The following is a 17,867-nucleotide window of genomic DNA, read 5'->3' as shown; positions in this document are numbered from 1 at the left end:
GAGTAATTTTGTTTCTGTGCAGGGTAAATACTGGCTGCTTTATTTTTACACTGCAATATAGATCTCACTTTGAAGTAAAACCCCACCCAAATCTAATTCTCTATGCACAAGTAACACCTGCCCCACCTGCAGTGCACATGGTTTTGCCCATCTAAGAAGGATTTTGTCTAAAAGAATGAACCAAAATAAGGCCCATAGTGACAGTGCAATTTTTTTTCCCTAGACTAGAGATTGGTATACCTTGATAGTAGCCTTTAACCAGGCAAAGAAACTCAGCACAGCAGGGGCAGTACAGGCTGCGTGCTGCCGAGATGGTGCAGCAACTATTCAACTCTACTGAAGAAGCAGGCGGACTTAGAGGCGGTACCCCAGCATCATGCTGGAAAGCATGTTATATACAAGGAATTGGGTGTTCTCCCACAAGGGAGGAGGGGCAGTTGGCGCTGTGACCTGAGCTGGATCACTAGCAGCTGCTACAGATTGGAGGTTATTCTGATCGGAGCGGCCAAACGTGCGTACGTTCGCCTTTAACGTACGCTAGCCGTACGCGGCCGTTAGGGTTAGGTCCACCCACAAATCAGCCGCTTACGTACGGGCAGAAATACCGTAGAAGGGAAGTGGTGTACAAATGAGCGTACGGCAACGTACGCGGACGGGCCAGCCCTTGCACTCCGACAACAGGCGTACAACTGAGCGTACGGCGCCGTTTACGGACGACTTTCGTCCGTCTTCCCACCGACTTCTTGCGTAGATCTGAGCGTACGCCAGCTTGCACGGACGGGTCCCTATTGTTTTCAATGGAAAACACAGGTTACAGTATGTCACCGCTCGTGAGAGTGAGCGTACGTCCGTGTACGCTGCCATACCCTTCACATATATGGACCTGCAAATCTTGCCTCTCAACTACTAATCTGACAATTGATTAATTAATCTATTTGTTATTCAATTATTGTTTTCTATTAACTCAATTGTCTACCTTAATAAAGACCTAATAAAACTACATTTGAACCCTCATTACATGTATATTTGTTATGTTCTAATGTGGCATTTTAATCACTATCTATGTGTCCCCATATTGCTGTTACTTTTACATCAAGTTATGTTGGTGTTTCTGTATATGTACTAAATTATGTCCATAATTACTTTGTCCACAATGTGTAACATGTATACCTACCCTGATGTTATGTGTGATGTTTTAATCGAACAACATTAAACATGCATGCATTTTCACTATGTGTTATTTTACTCAAAAACACACACATTCACACATCAATCATTACCCCTCACCTCAAATTACAAGTATAACGTACAGTACACATCTGTATGTACCTACCCTTACATGCCCTCTAACATATTTATTCTTAAAAACACAGGCAACTTGTAACTGAACTTAAACTTTTATTCCGAACAAACATAATAAGGGGGGGGGGGGATAAAAATAAATTAAATGAGGTCGTCCAGTTGGGCAAAAAGAATAAATAAATATAGCAGGGTCAGGAATATTTCCCTCCGGATCCGTGCCACCTCCTCCTGCTGCTGTTCAGTGTCTGTAGTGAAGGGATAAAAAAAAAATTAATATATAACATACACAAAAGTTTGTTGTATTTGTACATAATAAAAAGTTCAGAGTTATGTGTGAAGGCCACATACATTTTTAAACTACATTGAAGATGGGTCTGCTGTAAACACAGTACTAAAAAATAATATGTTAACACACACATACTGTACATAGTAAATAACATTAATTCAATTACTCCTTCATCGATGAATGTATGCTGTATCCCAATTGGTACTTTGGTTTTGGGGGACTGTCCTCTAACCTCACAATTAGCCTGTGCTATTTAAGGGTTATGACATTGTTGTGGCTTAAGCACTCCTTACTATTTTAAATTTAGGACATTGCTGTACAAATTATAGGCCTACAGCTATGTTTGTAAAGCATGCATCCGCATGGCCTCACACACTATTACCAAAACAATCTCTACATTTAAGTTGCACCAGTGGCAGATTAAGCCTTTGGGGGGCCCGGGGTACTTTAGAGCGGGGGGCCCCCTTGCACTTGTCATTACTGGCCGCACACTGCATGGGCGAATATTATACTGTCAAAACACAGAGTAAAGGCAGAATAAACTTGGTCAATGGTTACCTGCAGGGGATATATATATATATATATATATATATATATATATATATACACACACACACACACCACATGAAAAGCCTGTGTTTGTCCCTCTGCCCCTTACTCTGGAGGAGACCTCACAGTCCTAGTGCTGCCTCTGATTAAAAACCCTCCTATGACTAAGCTGCTGCTGCTGTTCTCCATGGACCTGAGAAGCATGTAATGAGCTCCACCAATCAGAGCTCAGCACAAACTTCTCAGCCTCTGTCCTCTGGTGCAAAGTGTCATGGGACTTAGTCAACTCCCAGAAATGCACTGCACACTTGTGCAATCAGTGTGCCTTGGCTCCCGATGCTCAGCACCATAAATCATTGTCACATTGGCAGATAGGTGAAGCTGCAGCACTACCCCACCCATGCACAAAACATTTAGCTAAAAAAAAAAAAACATAACTTAAACATTTTATTTTTAAAAAATACATGACAACCACAGGGGGCCCCTAGCTAGAGGGGGGCCCAGGGGCACTGACCCCTTGTGCCTCCATTATAATCCGGCCCTGTGTTGCACATCATGCTGGGAACTGGAGTTACCCAACACCTGGAGCCACATAACTACCACACCACTAATGTCGGATATCTCATTGGATGTACTGTTATGTCAATTATTCAAGGGGTGAGGCATGGCCACACTCAAAAAAACCACCAAGGGGACCCTTGTTCCTGGAGAAGGACAGGACACACCTCATGGTCGCCCTGCAGTGATATGTTGCGACTAATGTTGATGTTGGATACACATATGTGGTTGTTGTGATTGTTTATGTGTAGAAATGTGTAGGTAAACATTAGACACATTATTTACTTACGGCTACTTGAGCCATCCTGGTCGCCGCTGGTTGGCTGTGCGGTGGTTGGGGGGGTCAGGAGCAAGGGGGATGGTCCTGGAGTTTGGACCGAGGTAGTGGGTGTGAGTGGGGAGTGGAGAGGTTTGGGGGTGGGTGGTGGAGAGGTGTAGGGGGGTTGGAAATGGGGTGGGGAGGGGGGGGGGTTGGGGAGGGGGTGGGGGTTGGGGAGGTGGTGGGGGTTGTGGAGGGGGAAGGGGATGGGGAAATTGTGTGGGTCCCAGCTGCACCCAGTGTCTCCAGTGTTGGGGAGGGGGTGGGGGTTGGGGAGGGGGTGGGGGTGGGGGTTGTGGAGGGGGAAGGGGATGGGGAAATTGTGTGGGTCCCAGCTGCACCCAGTGTCTCCTCTTCTTCCTCCTCCTCTTCTTCCTCCTCCTCCTCTTCCTCCTCCTCTTTCTTCTCCTCCTCCTCCTCTTCCTCCTCCTCCTCTTCCTCCTCCTCCTCTTCCTCTTCCTCTTCCTCCTCCTCCTCTTCCTCCTCCTCCTCTTCCGGCTGCTCCTGGGCTGCCTGGTCCCGGCGTGCCTGCTCCGGCGGCTCTTGCCCGTGCTGAAATGTTCATGTTCATGTTGATGGCATAGAAATCGAAGATTGGGTTTCATAAAAAAGGGGGAAAGAAAAATTCACATTAGTCATGCTCATAACCTTCAAAATTATCATTGCTGTGATATTTCAGACATTTATCATGCAAACTATTTGATATCCTACACCCAAAAACTGATCAACTACTTAAACCCCCCCCCTATACACCCCCTATACCCCCCCTTTACACCCCCTATACACCCATATACCCCCCATATACCCCCCATATACCCCCATATACCCCCATATACCCCCCATATACACCCATATACACCCCCATATACACCCCCATATACCCCCATATACCCCCCATATACACCCATATACCCCCATATACCCCCCATATACACCCCCATATACACCCCCATATACACCCATATACACCCCCTATACACCCATATACCCCCCATATACACCCATATACCCCCATATACCCCCCATATACACCCATATACACCCCCATATACACCCATATACACCCCCTATACACCCATATACACCCCCATATACCCCCCATATACACCCATATACCCCCATATACACCCATATACCCCCCATATACACCCATATACACCCCCATATACACCCCCATACTCAGCAACATATTTATAAAAAGTACACAAAACATTGCTAAAAAACGCTGACATACTAGTAATCAAAACTTACATCGGGCAATATGGCGGCGAAGGGTGCTCAGCAAAACTGGCTGCCGCCGGCGCAGGTCTGACCAGCGCCGCTCAACCTGCCCCAGGCTTCTGCGGACGCCGGTCGTCGAGAAGATCAGGCGGCGGGCAGCAGTATACGCCCGCCGCTTGTCCGCATTGCTAACATATGGGCCCCTGGGCCCCAGGTGACGGTCCATGACGTCGACCAGGGCCAACAGCTCAGGGGTGGAAAATGGCCTAGCTCTGTTAGAAGTCATAGTGGCAATGGCGCAGTTATTAATTGCAGGTACATATATCACTTTTGGTGCTTGCTGATTGGTCGAAAAAATTGTTTGTTTGGTATTAACTTTATTAATCCCTCTTACATTAACAAACTGGATGCGAATAGAAACTTACGCGGACCGTTCCGATATACACACACCACAACCAACAGCATGCATTCAATGTATAGAGAGGAACTGTATATACAGTGTGCGGAAAATAATACACGCAACCGTCTACTTATAACCACGCTGCTTAAAGGGGGCTCAATACACCGATTGCCATGGAGAGAAGTACTGTATATACAGTGTGCGGAAAATAATACACGCAACCGTCTACTTATAACCACGCTGCTTAAAGGGGGCTCAATACACCGATTGCCATGGAGAGAAGTACTGTATATACAGTGTGCGGAAAATAATACACGCAACCGTCTACTTATAACTACGCTGCCTAAAGGGCCACAATGCAACATGTTGCTGTATGACAATTTCATAGACATTACATATGTAAGGAAAGCATTATAACGTGATGTTTTGAAATGTGACTCACAAAGCATACACGAACTCCAACAGATACCAGCTGACAACACTCATCATTGGAATGACAGGTGCACACATTTCACGATGTAGCACACAATGCTCCACAACCTGTGTATGTGCATATACAGGTGTTTGATCAGGTGCGTTGAGACCTGCGTAATTTAAGCGGGAATTATCGGCGGGAAATATCGGCGTAAATTTGCATCTACATTGCGTGGAAAAATATACGCCCCCTTGTTCATGGCGGGAGATTAACATATAAATATTCAGTCAGATGCAGCCCACAATTGCTGCAAACATGTCTGACTCAGACGATTCCGCAGCTGAGGACGCTCTCCAGAGAGCAAGAGCAGAATCCTTGCTGGAAAGGTTGAGGCAGAGGGAGCAGGAGAGGACAAGGAGGAGCCAAGACCAAGCGGGCCCCTCAGTAACAGGCCCTGTTGAACCTCCACCAGCTCCACAAGGGCCAAGCAACCAGCCAGAACAAGAGGTTGCATCTCTCCAAACAGGTGTGACCCAGCAGGTGCATGGTGAGAGAACTGGGGCCACCAGAAAACGAGCTGCAACATCGAGGGTGAGGACTGAGCAGGATACCACCACCAAAAAGAGAAACCCTGCATTTGTAGAGGCCGAAATGCGAATTCTAGTGCCCAGGGCACGCAAATGGATTGAATTGGCAACCAGGAAGCCTAGTGCCAGTGCAAGGAGAAACCTTTGGGAGAAGATCACAGAGGAAGTGAACCAGGTGGCACCAGTGGTCAGAAAATGGGACGCGGTGAAGAAAAGGTTAGTGTGTTTGTCAGGGCTATTTTTCAGCAGGCTCCAGCAGGAACTGAGGCCCTTATTCTAGTTCACTCTTTCTGGCCAAATATTTCTTAGATGGACAAAACCATGTGCACTGCAGGTGAGGCAGGTGTTACTTGTGCAGAGATAATCAGATTTGGGTGGGGTTTTACACCTGCCTCACCTGCAGTGCACATGGTTTTGTCCATCAAAGAAATATTTGGGCAGAAACAGTGAACTAGAATAAGGGCCTCAGTTCCTGCTGGAGACTGCTGAAAAATTGCCCTGGTCTTTGTCCCCCTGATGTCATATGTGTGTACATATGTTACATGTATGTTTTGAGACTAATAGAAAGGTGTGTTTGTAGATAGTGCTACACTTCAATGTCACATGTGAACACAACCATGTCTAATAACCCACATTGATATATGAAACATGCACCATTGGTGTGATGTGAGGTTATGGGCACAGTTCTGCTCATGTGAAGTATGTGATGGAACAAGAGAAAGTGTGTTTTTGAAAGAGTTGTTGTAACATGTTCCATATGATGCTACTGAAACAACAATGACCAAACTGTGCACTTGTAGCTGGTGAGAAACTACACATCCCAGTATGCCATTCCATAGTTAAATTACTCCATAATAACCACATTGTCAAGCTATGGTGGAATGTGTAGTTTCACACCAGGTGGAGGTGCATAATTTGGCCATGGATGATGTCATTTCTGCATAGTGATGTATGTATGTGCATTTAGTGGCCTAATGAATGAGATGAGACACTGAAATGCCTCCTAATTAAGACATGAATGTGTGTGTGGGACACATATGGCAAAAAAACATTAGATCACCCACACTAGGAAATGTCACGTAGCTAGGGGTACCACATAGTCCCTTTAATTCCGGACACATATTAATTACACAGGTTCTGTGGCTGGCTGACTTCAAGACTCCACTTCACCTATTTTAAACTGCCACAGAACCTGTGTAATTAACATGTGTCCGGAATTTAAGGGACTAGGTGGTAACCCTACACGTAGCACAGTGGTGCACATATCTCATGGTGATATTTGTATTTTTAAACTTGTAGGTGGACTGACTTCAAAACGGCAATGAAGAGGAAGATGACTGACCGGTACAACCACAGCATGTCCACCGGGAGAGGTCCTATGCCCGACCATTTGGAGTATACCCCCCTGGAGCAGGACTCCTTGGACGTGATTGATGTGGGGGAGGTCAGGGGGATCTCCAATATGGACAGTGAGCTCCCGGTGGAGGTCTTTGCTGCTGCTTTTGATGGTAAGTCACAGTAATGCATTGTATTTCGAAAGATATTTTTTATTGCGTATGTGATGGTGACATTGTTTTCAATTCTTATCCTAGAAGAAGCAGAAACACAGTATGTACTGGCAGCATCTTCCTCTGCAGAGCCACAGGTGGAGCAAGTGGTCCAGCCTCCACCAACACGTCGCACCCAGCACCAGGAGACATGGGATGAGAGCATGTTGGTGATACTGGAGAGGATAGAGCAGCAAGGGTTGGATGCTGCGATCCGTCAGCAGCAGGTGGGGGAATTTCTTGCGGAGTGGAAGGCCACAAACAGGCTGCAGTGTGAGGCCTTGAACCGCATTAACGACACTCTGGCGGCTGGCATAGTAAGCATTGGCCAACACCTCAGCCGCCAGAATGAACTTCTTGCGGAGCAGCTGTCCACCGCCAGGTCCCTAAGGGACAATCCCCCATCTGCTGCCCCACCCCAAGCTGCTCCCCAACCTTCCACCTCTGCTGACCCTCCTGTGTCGACTAGTGGAAGACGCCGCAAGGCAGCTGAGCCAAAGGCCCCTGTCCCCAAGGCCCCATCTAAAAGGGGGAAAAAAGGGCCCAAATAATGAGACCTGGTTCACTTCCTCTGTGGTTGGACCCCAAATGTTTAAATTGCACTGGACATCCGCTTCCTGAGTTGGCCATCTATCCATTTGCGTGCCATGGGCATGAAAGTTCGTATTTTGACCTCTACAAATGCAGGATAAATTTGTGGTGGTGTGTATCTTGCTTAGTATTCACCCTGGTTGTTGCAGTACGTATTCTGGTGTCCCCATTTCTTTCACCATTGCATTTGCAGGGTAACACATGTTTGGAGATATGCAACCTCTTGTTCTGGCTGTTTTATTATTTGTGTGTCTATTTTATTTGTTTATTTGATTTCTCACATTAAAGTGTGAAATAAGCTGTGATGCTGAACAGCAAATAAATTTATTTTACAAATTAAATCAAAATTGTGCTATGTGTCATTTCTTGTGTGAAACAAATACTAGATTTATGTGTACTTACTGACCAGGGTATTTTTGAACATTTGTTGAAGTGTGGTAGAAGTTTCCCATGTGTAACCCTCTCCATGGCCATTCCCATGTTCCTATCCAACTTTTCCCTGCTAATTAGTTTGTGTCAGCACATGTGCAGAGCAACTTAATAGGTGAGAAAGCAGTTTGTGTGCAGGTGAGGTAGCTCCTACAGTAGTAGGTAAAAGCAGGTCCAGAACAATGCTTTCCTCATGGAGTGGGTGAGGCAGACAAACAAGGGTGAAAAGGTACATTTGTGTAGGAATGCATATGTGTCCTCCCTAAAAAAAGATGTGTGAATGGGCCAAACATGATAAAATAGCTTGTGAACAAACATGCATAACTTTTTAAATATATATGATTTTACAGTGTCATAAGCAGATGTAGGAATCCTTTGTTAGAGAGATGAGTGCAATAATGTGATTGGTGGCATCTTACATCCAGAGTGTAGTCAAATCGAAATCATAGCAGATGAGATAGTGGTACAGGTCATTATTTTGGGTACTATACAAAGATTGTGTGCAAAATAGTGGACATGGGCTTAAAACATTGCTGAAACATCCTTTGTAGGTGTTAGATGTGGTTTATGTTATTGTATCCTAAATACAAAACCTATGTTAGTATTAGAGTGAACACGTTGACACATGTCGACTTGTGTAGATTTAGTGTGCTACTGTGTAAAGTCTATGAAAGCACGTAGTGAATGTGTCTAACTGTTTAGCAAATACCTACCTTAGCGTATATAAGCAGGTCTTAAAAAGTTTCTTACCTTAAATTAAACAAACCTTTAAATGTGGAGAAGTATAGAAAATAAGCTTCCAATGTGCTTGCGTGCTGTGTGTGGCTTGCAGGCAGTGAAATAATGGTTTGGACTTAATAGACTGCAGCATTGCTTATTTCATTCAGGTGTATGTGTTTGAGTAGTAATCAGCGTTAATTAGCAAACTCAGGCGCACGCCGGCATGCGGTATCTGTAGGGGTGGTCTGAGCTGGCGGTTGGCGGGCGCTTGTCTGGTGTCCGAAATGAACGGTGCTTTAGTAGATCGTGCGGAAGTAGCACCGCTCATTTTTTGTGCACACCCCCGTGTACGCCCATATTTACGCCCATTTTCCCTCATTATTTCGTCCGCTCCCCTCAACACGCCCCTATGCCGCCCCCAATACCGTACACTCGCGTACAGGTTTTTTCGCACGTTGAGACACCGTCCGAAAGCGTTGTTCAGTGGTCACGCCTGCGCATTAGCGAATCTGCACATGCGCAGATCAAGAAAAATCCCGGAACGTACGCGTACGGCCCGGCCGCACCAACCAGAATAAGGCCCATTGTCAGGCTAGTCAGGCCTGAACTGTATAGTACCAAGGGAAAAAAGGGGTGAGATAAATGTGAGTGGGCAGGTCACCTGACGCATTTCACCGTCTCAGCGACTTTATCAAAGGACCTTTGATAAAGCCGATGAGACGGTGAAACGCGTCAGTGGACCTGCCCACTCAAATTTAAGGACTTATCCGGACCAGCCTTGGAACCCCCACCCCTTCTTTGGACCACACCAACCACCAACCTCTTGGACCCTGCCATTTGCACTGGAGGACATTTACCATCATCATTGACGGCAACCCTTGGGTGTACTCCCTCAATCTTGAAGTTTGACTCGGCCCTGCTCATCCGGGCCTTGAGTCCCTGGGAGGACGAACAACCCAACCCGGTCTTCAACAAACAGGTGGACGGTAACCTATTTTTGCACTTGCATTTTATATGGTCCCAACTCAAGGCACATTAGGAACGGACAGTCCTTTCCACTTTATTTCATATGTGGGACTACCCTGCATCTCATACCAGCATTCCCCCAAACGGTCATTCACTGTATTGAATAAAATGTATTGATTTTATTGTACAATCAGTCCAATTTTTTATCATAGTTTTACAATTGTTTTCACTTTTTCAGCGCTGCTATCTCCCCCCTTTTTTTCCCTGTTATATACAAGGACCTGACGGACCTGACACACTGCACTGCATCAGATCCTTGTGCGCCACTGTACTGCAACACACACAGCCGGGCATGCACAGCCGGGCAATTTATATATAGATTCTATATGCAATGAAATTAAATTCCTGGGGGTAATGGACAGTCATGCTGCTGAGACACAGCCAGACATGCATATTGGGGGTTTTCTGGTTGAGTCCACCAAACCCCTCCCGGCGAGTGAACGCCCCCCCCCCCCCTTGCAGTGCGGGTTTGTCCGCACAGGCTACAAATGGATGTTTTGCATAAACATCCATTTGTATGCCTCGAGTAACCGCCCACATCTTTAGATGGTTGGCGACCATCGAAAGATGTGGTGCGTGCACGCATATAACAGTGACTTTTAAGTCACTTACATATGCAAGCACACTGGCACGGATATAGGCGGGCAGCTGACATCTGGTGATGTCAGCTGCCCTCCCCCCACACCAGCGTCACCGCCCAGCGGCAGTAATGGGGCAGGCCGGAGCCCCCCACCCTTCTCTGCACCCCGCACCCTACGTCTGCACATGCGCAAAAACGCACATGGGCAGACATGCATTATCAGTCCTCAGTGCGAATGTGAATAACACGGAGGACCGAACAAATGTGAATATCCCCCCTATGTTTCGGCAGCGCAACCATCCATTACCTTCAGGAATTAAATTTTTACCCTCTTTGGGTTACTTTACCCCTGTTCCCTGACGACTGCTCTAATGTATTTATATAATTATGGAGATTTGGCCTCTAGATCTGAACACAGTACTCTAGATGAGGTCTTACCAATTAACTATACAGTGGTATTATTACTCTTTTTCTGGTGATTCCTCTCCCTATGCAACCAAGCATCTGACTTTCCTTTTTCATTGTTTTGTTACATTGCCTACCTGCCTTAAAGTCACTTGAGATAGTGACACCTAAAAATCTCTCCTCTTTGGAGTTTTGAGACCCAAATGCAAGATTTTTCATTTTTCGGCATTAAACTGTAGTTGCCAGGCTCATAACCATTCCTATAATCTACCTACATCATCAATCATTTGTTTTACCCCCTCCTGGCGTGTCTATCTAGTTGCATACCTTCGTGTCATCTGCAAAAAGTCATATTTTACCCTAAATTCCATTTACAATGTAACCAATAAAGATATTAAAAAGCACTGGTCCAAGTACAGATCCCTGGGGTACTCCACTGGGGAGACTGCACTCTATTTACTAAAATTGTATAAGGCAAGTGCCTGGCCAAAACAATTGCAGCTCCAGAAGATATCTTAATGTTAAGAGGCAGAAACACATTCTCCTATCCAGCCATCATGCAAAGCAAGCCATCATGTAACTTTCAATGGATCTCTAAAAGAAACATTAGATGAGATTTTGACTATTTCGAAAAAACTAAGACTTGTTTACGTTTAAATTGGAGTGTTCAATTTATGTGGGGACATTCTAAGTTTAAGGGAGTGGGGAGTAATAGAGATGTATTTGTGAAATATGTGGTCACTATCAACATATTCTATCTAAAGGAAAGTTATAGTCTAAGAAAGTACCAATAGACAGTGGATCTCCCCATCCCTCCTGATGATTTTTTGACTTGATCCTCATCCCACAACCTGCCTTCAACATAAAATTATTTTAATATTTACAATAATACAGATCATGCCTAGAAATCGGACCAAATCAGATGTGTTTAACAACTGGTTTGAATCAATGCGTGGTCCTGTGTGAATGGCATTGGAGTTGGAGGTCAGACGGGTAGACCATAATATGGGTTGGAATCAGACCCATCAGCGGTACATCACGACTGCTTTTTAGATCCAGTGATGTATCGCATCCGATTAAGTCCATAAGTGTGTGCCAGTAGTGCCTCTGATGACACACACCTATAGTCTGCAGAGCGGGAGAGCAACAGACAGAAGAGGTGCTCTCCCTTCTCTGCATCCTCTGGGAAACAGGCTGCGGTAGCAGCAAGTCACCAGGAGATTTCAAAACTACCATTTAAATGAATGGGAGGCACTCCTGAGGAGCTGCTGGTAGAGCTCAAGGGGAATTGGGTCTGATTTGTCCTTAGGACAAGTTGGCATAGTGTATTGGGTCCTTTAGTATATTTTTAAATAGTATTTATTAGTAGAAGGGTCTTTAATACAATTTTTCTCATTGAAACATCTTCTCTTCACAGAAACTGCATCAGATGACTTTTACAACAGATGTCAAGTGGTGGACATCGCTGGAACTTCTCCATCCTTCCAGTCTGGCGTATTTATAACCAAGGACAACTCCCCTATACAGGATATTTCCCCTCATATACCTCCTAAGTCAAATCACAAAGTTAAAGTCTCTAAAACCCACATGCACCCACTTGCAGGGGCTTCAGTTCAAGGATGGGACCCAAATCATCAAGATATTCGAAGACAAGTTTATGCCAACAAAAGGCAGTTCAGCATTGAAAAGCTTCCTGAACTGTTTAGTCATCAGGGTCATTATAGAAAAACACCCCACCGACACTTCTCTAGCAACAGCAAGACAGAGGTCACTGTCTGAAAACTGCTATGTTCTATATCCCATCACTTAACAAATATGTTAATTAATAATATTTTTTAACATCTGTTTTCTCAAGTTCCGTTTTGTGAAAAGGGTGACATTTTAAATAACCAAGAAGCAAAACAAAGGGAACTAAAACAGAAACAGTCAAAGTTCTGGTAAAAAAAATATATATATAACTATTGTATATATTAGGCTAATCAGAAGGAACAGGAACAGGTAAAGAAACTAAGAACCTTTCCAAAGTCTTATAAAGTTAAGACTTATGGGTTATTCAGACCTGATCGCAGCCCTGTGATTTTGCAAGGTGTCCGACTGTGCATGCGTACAGTTCATAGTGCACAGGCAGGAGGCCAATCAGCAACAAATTCGATGTGTTTTATGATTGCAAACCATTTGCAAGTTGATTGACAAGAAGCCAGCATTTGAGGGTGGTAATAGGTAATTTTCAGGATTGCCCAGAAAAACACAGGTGTGCTGAGGAATCTTTAGTGAGGAAGTGTGACATTAACATCAGCCTCATTCAGCCTGTTTCTATCACACAGGCAGAATAAATTCTGGTTTATGCACAGACTGGGAAAATCTTTTCATTTGAGGGATTTGTGAATGGACCTAGCAGCTATTTGACGATCAGCGTGATTTTCACAATCAGGGGTACCGAGAGGGCAGGTACAGTTTACCCGGGCCCAGGCCTGTCAGGGGGGCCTGGGTCTGGACACACAGTTTTTTTTAGTTATTTGGTGGCGAGTGCGCTGGGTCTGAGTAAACCATAGTCAACTTTTCAGATGGGGGCAGCAGCATCACAGAGGTCCTTCCGCTCTCCGACTCCAGGGCCTGCTGAGAGCCGCCTCATGATTAGGGAGTTTACTCCTGGCAGAGCATGTAACCCCTGGCTGAGCAGGTTAATCCCATGGCAACGAGGATGTTAACCCCTGGTAGGGCATGTTAACCCCTGGCATCAAGCATGAAGCCCATAGCAATGAGCATTTAGGTAAGTGGAACTTACAAGGGTCAACAGAGTGTGCAGGCGGCTCCGTCTGTGGGGTCCCCAGGAAGTTGTTGTACCTGGGCACAGGATTTCTCTTGGCGGCCCTGTTCACAAGCCATTAACAGCCTTGCACAGGGCGGGTTTTCACGTTGGTGAGGCAGGGATATCTCATCACAGGGCTCTGCAATTTCACAGAGCAGCGATCAGGTCTGAATCAATCTCTTAAGTACAAAGAAGAGGTCATGTAATAAAATCTAATTTGGCTTATTAAAAGCTGACCTAACAGTTAAGACAAATTTCTGCCAGGAAAATATGATTAATTTCTGACTTAGGAAAATAAGATTATGAATCGAGTTGCCTCTGAAACCTGTTTGGTTATTAGTAGCTTAATACAGTTAAGTCAGTCAAGTTTGTTTGGTTCTGTTGTTTATTAAACCATTGTGGAATGATGGATTTACTAGAAAGTTTTTAAATAAAATAAAGTTTTTGCAAAAATGATTTGCAGCTGGAACAATTTTAATGTTCCTAATGGAATAGCGCATATTGGCATAAGGCCTATTACCAGGGCTATTTTTCAGTAGGCTCCAGCAGGAACTGAGGCCCTTATTCTAGTTCACTCTTTCTGACAAAATATTTCTTAGATGGACAAAACCATGTGCACTGCAGGTGAGGCAGGTGTTACTTGTGCAGAGATAATTAGATTTGGGTGGGGTTTTACACCTACCTCACCTGCAGTGCACATGGTTTTGTCCATCTAAGAAATATGTCAGAAAGAGTGAACTAGAATAAGGGCCTCAGTTCCTGCTGGAGCCTACTGAAAAATAGCCCTGCCTATTACCATGAATCATAATATCTTCACATGCTTAAGGTTGACAGTGTATAGGTAAACAGTCAACAGGTCAACATGGGTCTGCAAAAATTCACTTTATATACTTGCATATATTAAGAATTTTAAAGGAGGCACTCAGATCGCATCGGGACTTGCATCGCATGGCATGCATGCAGAGGGACAATTTAGACTATATAGTGCAGATCTGCACTATATAGTCTTGGCTGCCCTCTGTATTTCACTGCCGAATTTGCGCGCACACGGGAGCGTGCATCGGCAGCGCATCAGGCTCACAAGCCCTAAAAAAGCATGTGATCTGCATACAATATGACTTCTGATGTTCACTATATCAGCAACATCGGAACATCGGCAATATCTTACCGTGTGTACACACTATTACATTTCAGGACAGCCATCCTGTCAGGACAGGTCTTTAGTGCATTGTCCTGAGGACAAAAAGGCTGTTCCAGAAAACATTAGAGGGCATGCTCTGAATACATGCTACTTTTGCTACAAAATAACCCAGCATTCCCTTAAAAACACAATTTCCCTGGTGCATCTATAGAATTGGATGGGTCTGGCCATTTATTAACTTCTATAAATGAAAGTCAGTTTGCAATTCCAGTATTTGCATCTGGATGGAAACCTTTATAGTTCTGCCACCCCTAACCATTACATTATATATATATATATATATATATATATATATATATATATATATATATATATATATATATATATATATATATATATATATATATATATATATATAGAAGTAGGAAAGTAAGTGTCACTCCAGGGGTCTTGGTACAACGTAATTTGATGTAGTAGAAATCAGGTTACATGGTCACAAAGTCGACGTTTCGATGCTCTCAAGCATCGTTATCAAGACTACATGTAACAGCAAAAAAACAGCATACATAATGCCCGCACGGCGGCGGGACCCATATAAATAGAGAACATACATACCGGCCAAGTGTGGACTGGACGTGGCTGTTCACGTTGGATCCCTTGACAAAAAATTAGCCTCCGCACTCTCTCAGAAACACCCCGTTATTCCTCTCATCTATTCTGTCCCCAAAATACATAAGAACCTCAATAACCCCCCCGGCCGCCCCATCATTTCGGCCAACAACTCCCTGTATCAACCCATTTCTAAAACTCTGGACATTATTCTTCAACCATACATCCACACCCAACCATCTTTCATCAAAGACACTACAGCATTTTTGTTGCGACTTCAACAATTCGACACCGTACCGTCTAACACAGCTCTTATCACCCTGGATGTCAGCAGTTTATACACTGCCATACCCCAGCAAGCAGGGGTAGCTGCGGTCGCTGCTTTCCTTAGAAACAACAATGTGTCGGAGATGGACCACTCACTTTTTATCCAATTACTTACTCTTACATTGGAACGCAATTATTTCTATTTTGATGGGGGGTTTTATCAGCAGACAAGCGGCTGTGCCATGGGGAGCCCGGTGGCGCCAAGCCTGGCAAATATTTTTATGTTTCAGGAGGAAAATGATACATTTTTACATAATCATCACATCAATGAGCACATACTAATGTATGTTCGCTTCATTGATGATTTTTTTTTACTATGGTCTGGCCCAACCAACATCCTCACTGACCATATTGCAGCTATTAACTCCGGCTCCTCCCCAATCAAATACACCATTAATGTACAACTACAGACCATCAGTTTTTTGGACGTTCAAGTCAGTATTTGCGAGTCTAAGATTGTGACCAACGTATTCAGCAAACCAACAGATCGCAATACATTGCTTTTGTCTTCTAGCCACCACCCCAAAGGCCTCAAGTGAGGGCTACCCAAATCACAATTGATGCGGGTAGCTAGGATATCCAGTACTCCTGCGGCTGCACTTAGCAGCACCAATGTCATTGTTGATAAATTTGCCCAACGTGGTTACGACATCTCATTACTCCGTACCACACAATCTGAAGTCCTGGAAATGCCACGATCGACACTGCTACAACCTGCAACCCGCAAGCAGAACGACTTCATTCCGTGGAAGCAGCGATACTCCACGTCCAGCCCTATTGTCCAAAGGGCCACCACGGCTCTCTGGCCCATCGTCAAGACTGACAAATCCCTCCCGTGCTTTAGCACTCGTCGCCCCATGGCTTGCTATACGCGCGGCAGAAATATCAAGGACCAGGTTATGCACGCCGACATAACCGGCTTCGACACACCCAGTCGCCCTAACTTTCTGCAAAAAAGTCCTGGGTGCTATAAGTGACTCAAGTGCACCACTTGCCGCAACCTTATTGTTTGTAAATCGTTTAAACACCCCCACTCTGATTATGTGTTCCCCATCCGGCATGTGCTGACATGTTTAACAACACACGTAATCTATTTGTTGTTTTGCCCCTGTCGCCTGTACTACGTCGGCAAAACAATTAGGACCATACGGGATCGCATGGCTCTTCATCGATCAGCGATTAACAGTGCCATCTCCTCCAAACGAGCTGACCAACCTGTCGCAAGACACTGCCTGGAGGCTGGTCACACTGTGACTGACATCAAATTTATCCTTATCGACCATGTCCCCATGCCCCCCCGCGGGGGTGACCGTGATGGATTGCTTTTACGTATGGAGTCTAAATGGATTTATAAACTGCAAACTGTGAAACCTAAGGGGTTAAATGACCACCTTAATTGGAGCCTATTCATCTAGCCCCCATTGCATTCCATTCTTTCCCCCTGTCTGTCCATTTGCACCCCTGTCGACATGGGAACTGTCTACCCGCACTTCCATCATTGGACCCGTTCCCGGTTCCATGCCCTCTCCCGATGTGCCCCGCAGTCTGCTGCCCGACTGCTCATTGTTGTCTATATGCCATGTTGTTGTCTGTATGCCATGCTGTTGATTTGCTGCATTGTTTTGCTTTGACCGGCACATCCCGGTCTTACAGCTCACACGTCATGGTTCTGGCTCTTTGGGGCTTCTGGACGGGTTGCCGGGGACGCGCTCCGTCTCACAGCGTTGCTATGCTGTGTGGAGTGACGTCAGTAGTGTGCGCCTCGACCCAGCCAAGGGGAGAGTCGCACTCTGCACCCGGCGCCCGTCCAGTCCACACTTGGCCGGTATGTATGTTCTCTATTTATATGGGTCCCGCCGCCGTGCGGGCATTATTTTTCCTCTTTTTTTTTGCTGTTACATGTAGTCTTGATAACGATGCTTGAGAGCATCGAAACGTCGACTTTGTGACCATGTAACCTGATTTCTACTACATCAAATTACGTTGTACCAAGACCCCTGGAGTGACACTTACTTTCCTACTTCTACCTTCTTCTGAAGTTGGCAC

At 45.1% G+C, this 17,867-nt stretch overlaps 1 pseudogene across 1 annotated transcript in view; it reads left to right on the top strand.

Moving 5' to 3' along the window:
• Positions 1-13,372, top strand: part of LOC146027235 (protein shisa-9B pseudogene) — a 604,201-nt pseudogene extending 590,829 nt beyond the window's left edge. The window contains exon 3 of the transcript XR_014454721.1: positions 12,353-13,372. The product of XR_014454721.1 is annotated as a protein shisa-9B pseudogene (transcript). The remainder of the gene's footprint in view (positions 1-12,352) is intronic.
• Positions 13,373-17,867: the final 4,495 nt, after the last annotated feature.

Source organism: Crinia signifera, chromosome 8 (genome assembly GCF_055691185.1).
Source record: "Crinia signifera chromosome 8, ASM5569118v1, whole genome shotgun sequence".
In the NCBI taxonomy this organism is placed as follows: domain Eukaryota; kingdom Metazoa; phylum Chordata; class Amphibia; order Anura; family Myobatrachidae; genus Crinia; species Crinia signifera.
The sequence above is the reverse complement of the archived record's forward strand: the minus strand, read 5'-3'. Positions and strand labels throughout refer to the sequence as shown.